At 36.2% G+C, this 12,313-nt stretch overlaps 1 non-coding gene across 1 annotated transcript; it reads right to left on the bottom strand.

Annotated features, from left to right (window-relative positions):
• Positions 1 to 8,789: 8,789 nt before the first annotated feature.
• LOC120104983 lies at positions 8,790 to 8,895 on the bottom strand. The gene has a single exon (XR_005507383.1). It is a non-coding gene; the product is annotated as a small nucleolar RNA R71 (small nucleolar RNA).
• Between the last annotated feature and the right edge of the window lie 3,418 nt (positions 8,896 to 12,313).

Here is a 12,313-nt window from a genome sequence, read left to right as displayed (position 1 = left end):
GGGATATTTTCTATATAAAATTATTTTTTGTTTGGAAATTTTCTACTTGCTACAAATAAGTTGAATTTGAAATTATTTCAATTTTTTATTTGAATAATTTTACTTGCCATAATCATCTAGCTATGATGGGATATTTTCTATTATAATCGATTTCTAAAGTTTAACTATAGTAGAATATTTTTATACTTTAGAAAGAAATGGTAAATTTAAGTTTAAAAAATACAATAAATTACAAATTTCTTTTTAAAGTTTATATTTATTACACTTACACACAATAGTTTGTAAAATTTATACTTACACCTAGTTAATTTAACGGTATTAGTAAATCTGTTTACCTCATATAAAAAGTCAAAATTGTTTCTGAGTGATCAGTAAGTTATAAAAAAATTCTAAGATTAGAAATAAATTATACTTATATTCATTAGTTTGAAAAATCTACACTTACCCTACTGAAGTTTATTTTTATCCAATACTTTAATCTATAACTTAATAGAATATTAGCCAAATTATTAATTTAAATAAGACCTAATCGTAATATCAAAAAAAAATAAAAAATGACCAAACTAGCCTTAAGTGATATAACATCCACCCAAGAAAGAGCCATGAGGCACCATAGGTTTAAAGCTTAATCTTAATGAATCATCAGAAAATAGTTATATACAAAGAGAAAAGCAATTTAGATCTCTCAGGTAAGTCGATGCCTCTAAAATTTCTGCTGCAGGAAACTAGTATCAAGAGTTTTATTGCTTGAGCTAGCCTGTTCATGATCCAAGTCAGGCCATGGAATCACAACTAATACACATTCCAAAAAGAAGAGTTCTCACACACATACTAATTTAGATCCTTTTGATAATAGGCTATCAGAACTATCATAATTCTATATGTATACATAAGAATCTTTATTCATGGCGATAATGTTAAGGAATCATGTCTATAGTATTAGACAAATAAAATTCAGAATCAGCAAATGATACACCGGCGCCTTCAATCTCTGTGACATAGTGGGTGAAAAAACGAGAATAAAATCTGATCAGAAAGAACGCTCGTTGTCGAATACTAGTCGAGAATTAAGGATGCTCGTCGCTGGATGTTCATTAGAAAAGAAGCTTGTTGTCGATCGCTCATTGAGAGGGGACGCTCGTGATAGGGTGAAAAAGTGAGAAAAAAACTCTAGCTACTGAATCTCGAAGAAAAGAAGATTATTAAAGATTGAAAACTTTGAAGAGATCATAAAGTCGGAAAAATGAAAGAGGAGCCATATTTTTCTATAGAGATAATTTTGACTTTTTACAATAGATACATGACTAACGTTGCCAATTTAACTGGTTATAACTGTAGGTTTACAAAATATTGTGTAAATATAATAAACATAAACTTTAGGGGAGTTGTAAGGTTATTTTAATCATTTTAAAAAATTTTGACGTAGCACTTGTGTCCCATTAAAAGTTAACGGTTTGACTAACATTCTGTTAAGTTATGACTTAAAATATTGGATAAAAATAAACTTTAGGGGGGTAAGCATAGATAATACATAGAATTTGGGAGGAATATTTTTAAAATCCACGGCTTGCATTTTTAATATAGTAGAGATATATAATTGTAATAATCATCAAGCCTTTTTCTCAACTATCCTGGGTTGCTTTGTTTATTCTCATTCACGAAGTATTTCTATTTAAAGTTTTATGGTTATTTCAAGTTTATGCATTTCCTTTCTTATAACTCCCATCCTTATTATTTTAGATTTTCTCCTCTTATTTTACTATTTTAATACAAATCAAAGTACCTCACCTTACTTAAGCCTTCTCACATTTTATTGTACATATCCATACCATCTCAACCGATATAAATAATTTTAACTTTAAAATAATTTATATCTTAATTTTCTCATAATTGGTTCATCCACTTCAAGAACACCTCTATCTCCTTTATTCCCGTTGTATGCTTCTTAGCCACTATTAGCTGCAACCCTCATCCTTTCTGGTTATAATCCTGCGACCTACAACCCTACTCCTTGGCCATTATGGTGACACTATTAGTTTCTACGATGGAAGTCACTGGCTTGAACTCTAGTTAAGAAAAAGGTGCATACATATCCATGAGTGCCTCTACAAGAAATCATAAAATCCCTAACATTATTTTAGTCTCATTTTTGAAAAACATTAGAAAATGACACTTTTCTCCACATTTATAATAACCTACCGAGTATTAGTTTGTAGCTTATCTTTACCGTAGAATCCATGATATTATTTTAGTAGCATTTCTAAAAAATTCTGGAAAATAACTTTTTGCCCCACATTCATGTTAAATTGTCGTGGTATGCATTTATAGCTCATCTTTATCATAGAATTTGCTACATTATTTTAGTAGCATTTTAAAAAAAATAGAAAATAGTATTTGATCCCACATTTGTGATTAATTGCTAGGTATCAGTTTGTAACTTATCTTGATTTTTCTTATAGATAAGTTAGAACCATTCTTTAGAAAACATGAGTTGCTAACACAAATTAAAAATTCTATCTAATAGTATATATTGATGCCGAGTTTAATTTGATCCGAAATAAGAATACTCTAGATTAATTTGGCAAAGAATCACGATCACTGATCCGACTACATTTTTTATTAAAAATATTAAAAATTATAAATTAATTAAATAATCTATATAATATAAGAGTACTAAAAATTTGTACATTAAATACCTCTACTACTTTTAAATTGCAACACAAATAAAATTATCTGTATTTTAAAGAGTTTGTAAGAAAAAAATATATACAAATATAGAAATATGTTGATTTATTAAAAGTTTTAAATACGTTAAACCAATGTTTTGGAAAATATAACAAATTATCGAATGATCACTTTTTATTTTCATCAAATGGAAAATATTGATTTTTTAAAAAAATAATTATTAAAATATCAAATATCACAACATAATTTGAATCAGTATATAAATAACCTTTTAACTATAATAAACCTTAATTTAACGAAGTAGATTGTTGTCATAGTAGTTTGGTTATTCTTAGGTAATTGATAGGTGTTTACATTACATTCAATAACCTAGAAAGTAGCTACAAGCAAGCGCCACATGGATCTTAAATGAAATCACAACGGATAAAAGTTATGTGACCCTTGTTGGGTTAATGGAGTGATTGTTAGAAGTATGCCCTAGAAGCCAATCTGGCTAACACAATATTAATTCTGGGACATAATTTTGTACTTGACTTTATTATTATTGATTAATAAATGGGCATTCTTTTCATTCATATTGTTTATGTGTCTATGAATCGTCCAAGGAATTAATAAGATGATGATACATATTCTCAAGAGTTGAGAATTTGAGCCATGTATCATTGGTGATTAATTTCTAAATGCTCCTGATCAATGGATCATCACGAGGACGGTGATCGATCTGATCAGTGCACACATCGCTTTCCTTATGGATGGACGAGACTCGAGTCCACAGTGTAGGGACACTGAAGTGATAGTGCAGGTGCTTGTTAGAGAACAAGGGTACTGAGCGTGACCAAGACAAGAAGTCACTTGGATGTCTATCCACTCGTCAGTGACTTGCTTGATGTTGCAGTAGTGTGACTGATCCTTTGACCTGCAGTGTTTCGGCTACTCACAGTGAGGTTATTGTAGTTTGACTGCACATACACATGGTCTCTAGTCATATGGGTCCTTGTTGTGTAGATTGGCTGCAGTAGGTTCACTGTAGGAGTAGGGTATGCACTTACATGGAATCTATCGACCTTGATAGATGAGGAGTGATCCTATGTGATTTATTAGACTGAGTTTTAAGACCTTGGCCAGGGCAGAATATATATAGTGGAAAAGAGTTTTCTACTCTCGAACTCAAGTCAAATAAATCTAGACATATGATAGACAACGAGGTTTGACGAGTTATCCATGACCTCCGGTATGTAGGGATCCACGATAGAAGGACTGTATCACACGACAACTGCACCTAGAGGTTCATGATTCCATTCTGCTGGGTGGCCACTACATGCTGCTAGGTGTTACTGATGGATGGTGAGACTCACAGGGTATATCTTGATGATCGATAAACCCTAATGAGTTGAGTTGGAACTGTTCCAACCCATTGAAAGGAGTTTTCAATGATATTGTGATAGAGATCACAATATATCTCACTACCAGTCAGAATAGAACCTATGGGGTCACACACACTAGAAGTATTGACCGATCCGATGGTTGAATAGTTATTATGAATCACGAGTAATCAATTCGATTGATAATCAGTTGAAGAAGGAACACTGGGAATTAATTAATTGGACTTAAAATACGAATCCTACTTGGAGTAGGATTCCTAGAGTCCTAATTGGATTAGGACTGGGAATCCTACTTGGACTAGGACTGGGAGTCCTACTTGGAGTAGGATTCCTACAATCCTAATTAGATTAGGATTTTGAATTCAATTTGGATTCCTACTTAGAATAGGATTCCTAAGAAGTCCTAATTGGATTAGGATTTCGGATTCAAAGTAGAGTCCTAATTGGATTAGGACTAAAATTAAATAAGTCCTAATTGGATTAGGATTTCTTAAGTCCTAATTAATTATTAATCTAATGAATTATGATGACTCCTAATTTGATTAGGATTGAAAGGTTCAATTGAGTCATGATTCAATCAAATCCTAATTGGATTAGGATTTGAAGGGAAAACAAATAGGTGCACCTAATCCTCTTTGGAAGAGGACTAGACCACCTTGCATTAGACCCCACGCCCCACTTGATTGGATCAAGTAGGGCATGCGTGATGAGGAGAACCTCCTCCTTGGCCGAAATCAAAGAGAAGTGAAGAGGGGGCGTGCGCCCCTCTTCTAGGCTCCAAAAGGAAAAACATAAAGCTCCTAAAATGTAGGAGCTTCATGTGTCTTTATAAGGAGGTAAAGGAACAAACCCTAGGTGAATTCTTTTCCCCCTCCTTTCAGCCGTGAGCCACCCTTTTCTCTTGGGTTTTCAGCCGCCATCAGCAAAGGAAAAAAAAGAGGAGCCGTGCGCCTCCTCTTGGTCTTCATCCTTGGTTCCAACGCAGGGAAATCAAAAGGCTGCAACTAGCCTTTTGATTCTTCTCCCTGGAGTCTTCTTCTTCTTCATCCTCCCTCTGACATTCAAGAGTTGATTGAGAAGGAGGTGATCAGCTATCAAAACAAATCTCTGCAAGGGAGCTAGCACCCCGGGGAGATTAGAGTATTTGGATTGGTCCTCTGCTTCGTGTGGATACCCGTAGAGGCCGGATGCGTGTGCGGCTTCAAGCGAACCTTCTTCCAAAACCACGAACTTCAGTTTGCGGTGATCATCTACCCGCACAAGATGAAGATCTGGTCTTCCTAATTGTTTAAAAAGTTTTAATCCTAATCCATCTACGAACGGTTTTTGAAATAACGTTCATGAGATGAACGTATGACCCCGTGCATGCTGATAAGTGCTTAATAATTTATAATTTAGTCATCCTTCCATAGCACTTATCAATGTTTTTAAACTGATAAATACATATTTTACCATGAAATTGAATAAACATTGAATTAAATTTAAATTATGGTAAGAGGTAAATAATTCTTTTCTTAAACCAGATTTTGAACTTGTCTCTCTCTCTTGATTGCAATCTTTCATGAAAACTACAGAAAAACATATAAGGAGATTGTGTTGACTCGGCTAAGGTTATAATTAAATGGGTTTTGGTCCTGATTAGATTGAAAGTTATAATTGTATGGAAAATATTTTTATTAAGTCATGGTCTTGGTTTTGACCGGTCGAGTTCGATCTGAAGCAGCTTAGCAAGAATTAAATGACAATGGGCTCAAGGACAAGTCAACCATCATGACCCACCTCAAACCCAAAGCAATTCCTTACCAGCCTTCATATAAAATTTATAAATTGAAAATAAAAAAAGAAGATAATTAATATAATAAAATAAATAAAAATAATTTTGGGGAAAATCACTGGATTCACTGTTCATATGAACAGTGTCCCGTAAAAACACTGTTCATATGAACAGTGGGAAATAATATAATATAAAAAAATAAATAAATAAAATTGTTTCACTGTTTATCTCCTTCCTCCCTCTATCTATTCTTCCCATGATCTCGCCTCACAGAGCGCCCCGCTGCCCGTTCCAGCCACGAGTCCCACGCGGTGCAGCCAGATCCAGATCCTCCGCCTCCTCTTCCGCCCGTGACGCCTCCGCGTCTCCCCGTCGATCCCGCGGCCAGCCCTCTTCCCAGCAGCCGAGATCCAGCTCTTCCGCATCAGCCCGTTCCAGCCGCATCCAACGAGCACACCAGCGAGCAGCTCCTCCGTCTTCTCCGAGATCCGGTCGTCCGCGTTCCTCCCATCGATTCCCAGCTCCAATCCCTGTGATTCAGCCTTCACCGCGATCCCAGCCGACTGCATTCAACGAGCCGGTAACCCAGCCCCTTCCGGATCGGCACCCGCTTCGAGCTCCATCTTCGCCCGAGATCATTCCCAACATCACGCCCTCCTCCTCTCTCGGGATCCATCGCTGCTGGTCTTTGGCGAGCTATAAGAAGACGAAGAAGGGAGAGCGGGGGGGGGGGGAGAGCTGGGTTCAACAGAAAAACAGGGGAGACCCCCTGTTTCAGTGAAAAGAAGAAGAAAGCCGAGAGGGAGATGAAGAAATAAAATAAAAAAAGAGAGAAGAGAGAGAGGCTGGGAGCGGAAGGGAGTGAAGAGCAATTTTTTTATGAAGATGGGAGGACTTCCGGCCACCATGAGCAGCTAAGCCTCGGTTTAGGGGTTTGATGAAGCCATAGAGGAGTATTCGTTTCATTTCTATTGATTTGAGTTTGTATTGTAAGATAGGTTGCATGATGAAGAATTTATCAATTGATCTTATGATTTATCCAATTTATGTGAATCATTTATCTTGCATAAAATATTTTACATAGATTGATCTATTTCATCGAATCCAACACCTGTGGTTTGGAGGAGATATTCATGTGACATCGATTTCATGTTTAATGACTTAATGATCAGATGCATCATGCTAGGTTAGACAGGTCATGCTTATCGTTAGAGTAGATGGTTTGTGCTAGACTTAGATGATTCATGCTGGGAATTAGTTATATTTTCTTTTGTGATTGCTTTGGCTTGTAGTCGGAAGCAATCAAGTCTTACATACAACTCAATCATTGAAAAGCGTCACGGATATAAATCTATCGGTGGAATCTAGCCCTAAACACCTCTCTCCATAGATAATTCATACTACTACACCCATATTAATTCTTAGTTTTTATCATTTACTCTAGCTTATCCCCTTTGAAGTAATTATTTAATTAGGAAAAATAACTTGTCTCCAATCCCTGTGGACCGACACCCGTAATCACTATCCTACAGGATACGTGCTATTGCGTGGTTTATTTTTGAAATTGAAATAACCGATCAATTTTTGGCGCCGTTGCCGGAGATTGCTTGCATAGTTATTTTTCCTATCATTAAAAAAAAAAAATTAATTAAAAAAAAAACTTTCAAAAATATATATATATATATATATATATAAAATTATTCTCTATTATTGTTACTTTTCTTATCTCCTTTTTCTCTTCTACTAATTTTTTTTTTAATTTTTCTTTTGGTCTTATTTGATCAGGAATCGAAGAGGAGATCTGGGCTATCAGAAAGGAATGCTTTGGAGGTTTGCTAAAAAAAAATTTTTAAAATTGCTGGGGAAATTCCTTTTGGTAACCTCTAAACCTTTCTTATTTAAATTAATTATTAGCTTGAAATTTTGTGGTGATTGTTTGATTTCAATTTCAGCAAGAGTGTGAATGCATGTTTGATATACATACACAAATCAATCTGCACATAGTAAGGGCAATCATCCCAACAAGATAAGAGCCGGATTTCATCACCGGACTCTTGCCCAACTTAGGTGAACTCAATCTCACATAGTGTCACTTTAATTAAAATCAATTAGACATTGGCTCCTAGGGACATTCGAGCTCAATAGGACGAAGATCATCGAAAGTTGCACCAATTTCGCTCTGTGGCTTAGTTGATGTCTAGGCAAGCTTTGTCCCTATAAGGGAGACAGTTCATCTGTTCGAGGCAAGTGGATTTTAAGTGGGACCTTTGCGAACGCATCGTGACCCCTCCACTTACCTGGGAGCTTACCTGGTCAACTCGGTTCATTAGACCGGATTGGAGGCTTAGGTGCCCTCTTCAAACCAGTTAGGAGCTGTCTAGTGATTTTAGGTCAAAGACTAGGATTGATATGCTTTTCTCTTTTATTGCATGCTTGATTGATCGAGTACTAGTGTATGCACGGTAGTCATTCTAGAGTACAAAACCTATTACCTTTTGACCCTGAAATAGAACGAACCCTTAGGAACATTCGAGCTAAGATCAAAACATTAGGATCATCCCCACCTCTTAAGATGGCTGAAGAACAACCCAAACTCCTGAGGGAATACTTTACTCCCACTATTTACACTTCCCCATCTTGCATTCGATTACCTGAAGTAGCAGCTGTACAATATGAAATAAAGTCTAGTGTGATCCAAATGCTTCCATCTTTTTATGGGCTCACCAATGAAGATCCATATAAACACCTAGATGAATTCCTTGAAATTTGCACCACTGTCAAGATTCAGAATTTCACTGATGATGCTCTGAAACTTAGATTATTCCCCTTCTCCCTTAAAGATAGAGCCAAACAATGGCTGAATTCTTTAGAAGCTAACTCAATTCGTTCTTGGGATCAAATGCAACAAGAATTCCTTAAAAAATACTTTCCCATAGGAAGAACGAACCAGTTTAGACGTGCCATTACAAGCTTCTCCCAAACTGAGGGAGAAGAATTTCATGAAACTTGGAAGAGATTTAGGGACCTAATCCGTAAATGCCCTCATCATCAAATACCTAAGTGGCAACTAGTGCAATGTTTTTATGACGGATTGACAGAACGAAACCGTCAGATGATTGATGCCGCATGTGGGGGGACATTCATGCTTCAAAATGAGCATGAAGCATGGAAATTATTTGAAAATCTAAATGAAAACTCCCTCCACCATGCTTCATGTTCTCGTCAAGCACCCCCGAGTTCTCAAAGAAAAGGGGCCATTTGTGAAATAAGTCATTCTATGGACCTGTCTAGCAAGGTAGATGCATTGTCCCATAAGATTGACCAACTGATGATAGGTGGGCATTACATGAACTCTTCCCAAGCACAAGTGTGTACTATTTGTTCTAGCCCATCACATTCTATTCATGAGTGCCCCTCAGCACCCCAATTTCCCGAACTCGTACAAGAACATATCAATGCTGCTCAAACACAGCCCAGACCGGGTAATGACCCATTTTCCAATACATATAACCCGGGATGGCGAAATCATCCAAACTTTTCTTGGAAGCAGCAAGCTTCGAACACAGCCCAACCCTATTCCCAAAATTTTCAAAATCCTCAGAATTTTCAAACCCAACAAAATATTCATCCCTACCGTCCCTCGACTCAATTTCAACACACTTCTCCTCCACCCCAAAGAAACACAGCCTTTGAGGAGAAAGTGTTGAACGCCCTTCAAGGTTTGGAAACCATTACACAATTAGTGCACTCTCATACGCAATCAATCGCCAAGCTAGAATCCCAAATGGGTCAACTAGCTAATGCACTAAACAAGCGAGAGGAAGGAAAGCTTCCAAGCCAACTACTAAGTAATCCTAGGGGATAATACATGGCTCAAGAAAATCAACTAAATGCAATTCATCATGAACAAGCCAATGCTTTGACTACCCTAAGGAGTGGACGTGTAGTAGACAATAAGATTGGGGAGGACAACAATAAGGAAGATGAAGAAGAGGATAGAAATGTGTCAAATGAAAAACCTTCTTCTTCTTCTTCACCTAGTCCACCTTCTGCCAAAACTCATATCCCAAAGGCCCCATATCCTGAAGCTCTTACTTCACCCTCTCCATTTGGCAAAAAGGGAACTTCATTAGAAGAGATGATGGAGGTCTTCAAACAAGTTAAAATCAACCTCCCACTCCTTGATGCCATCAGACAAGTTCCCTCCTATGCCAAATTTCTCAAAGATCTTTGTACACAAAAGCGAAAATCTAGGACACATGTGCCTAAAAAGGTCTTCCTAACTGAGCAAGTGAGTTCTATTCTCCAACACAACACCCCTCCAAAATTCAAAGATCCTGGTGCTCCCACCATCTCCTGTGTCTTAGGAAATAATTTCATTGATCGAGCACTCTTAGATCTAGGGGCAAGTGTCAACCTTTTACCTTATTCAGTTTATGAGAAACTTGGTTTAGGTGAGTTAAAACCAACCTCGGTATCCCTTCAATTGGCTGATCGATCTATAAAAACACCACGTGGGATAATTGAAGATGTTCTTGTCAAGGTAGATAAATTCTATTTTCCAGTAGATTTCATTGTCCTTGATATGGAACATGAGCCCAATCCTAATAGACAAATCCCCGTTATCCTTGGGCGGCCCTTTTTAGCAACAGCCAATGCGTGCATCAATTGTAGAACAGGGGTAATGAACATATCATTTGGGAATATGAAGGTAAAATTAAATGTGTTCAATGCGGCCGACCAACCCGCAAGGAAAATTGAGTGTTTTATGATAGACAAAATAGATGACCTCATAGAAGGAGATGCAAAAACTATCTCACTATGTCTGGCTGAAGACAATAAACTTAGCGCTTGTTGGGAGGCAACCCAATTCTCTTAGATTTCTTTAACATTGAGGACAATGTTAGGTTTAGGTTTGGGGGTATTTTTGAGTATTTTTAAGAATTTTTGGTTTTGTTTGCATCTCTTGCATTCGTTTTCACTTCACAATGTTAGGTTTAGGTTTGGGGGTATTCATCTTGATTTTCATCCAAAAAAAAAGAAAAAAGAAAAAATATGTTCATTTTCATTTTTATAAAATAATAAATAATAATAAAAAAATTTAAAAATAATAATAATAATAATAAAAAAGTTTTTTTAAAAAAAAACAAAAAAAAACCTAATTTCTATACATTAATGTGAGAATGATAAACATACAAGGTATATAAAATCTAAAAAGCCCAATGACTAGTCGGAAGTTATACAAATTTAAGTTCTTTTTATTAAGTCTCTCTTAGGGAGTTGTAAGCTAATTAATACTTTGGAATTTCACTACACACTGGCCGACCCTTCTAAGGTCTAGGCTCGACATTATGTTGATAGTATAGTAGCAACCTTGGACCCTGATGAATCATACTTATCTAATCCAAAAAAAAAAAATCATCAATAAAAAAGGATTTAGTCAGGAACATCGAAAAGGGCTACCTATTGTCAAAGGTTAAATGGGCTTGTGATGAGGACTCCGAGCATAAGTCCGTAGGGGAGTCTTGATGCCTCACACCTTGTGCCAACTGGTGTGAGAGTTGTCGACTGATTGCTCGTTACCCGGAGAAATCACCACAAGAGTAAAAGTACACAATTATACATCTTTCAAAAAAAAAAAAAAAAGTTCTGTATTGACCTTGAAAAAGACAATAGTGTGAAAGCCGTCGTTGTAAAAATTCGAGTAAACTGGAATATTACAGATAAAGCCTGTGAGGTACTAAAGTAAACATCCACAACTCTCGAAATCCTGCAGATATGATGTTTTTGAATCAGTGAGCAGGTCTTTTCGACCAATCCTTGGAAACTACTAGTATTAACAATATTTTGGAGATCCGAACCCTTAGCTTGTGTACGGTCCAGATTTCACCAAGCACTCCAGTATAAATGAGTCTTACAACTCCCTAAACGGAAACTTAATGACTTTAACTTAGATTGCATACTAATCTAGAATTTGGGCTGACTTAGTAAATAAAACCGTGTGTGCTTTGAAATTCTTATCATTTATGTATCTAAATTAGATTTGAATTAAAAAAAAAAAAACAACAACAACAACAACAAATTAATCATAAACAATAAATGATATTGAAGTTTGTGGGTATCTTCACTGGAAACCCTCACGAGACTATAACTCGTCCACTAGGGTAACCTAGGGGTTTAAAGCCTTGTTGCATATGGTAAATGCAATCGCGATGCCTGCGAAAGTGAGTTAGAGCTTTTCTTTAATTTTATTTTGCTCGAGGACTAGCAAAACATAGGTTTGGGGGTGTGATAAGTGCTTAATAATTTATAATTTAGTCATCCTTCCATAGCACTTATCAATGTTTTTAAACTGATAAATACATATTTTACCATGAAATTGAATAAACATTGAATTAAATTTAAATTATGGTAAGAGGTAAATAATTCTTTTCTTAAACCAGATTTTGAACTTGTCTCTCTCTCTTGATTG

The sequence above is a fragment of the Phoenix dactylifera genome, unplaced genomic scaffold, assembly GCF_009389715.1.
Source record: "Phoenix dactylifera cultivar Barhee BC4 unplaced genomic scaffold, palm_55x_up_171113_PBpolish2nd_filt_p 000153F, whole genome shotgun sequence".
Classification (NCBI taxonomy): domain Eukaryota; kingdom Viridiplantae; phylum Streptophyta; class Magnoliopsida; order Arecales; family Arecaceae; genus Phoenix; species Phoenix dactylifera.
This window is presented reverse-complemented; position numbering and strand designations above follow the sequence as displayed.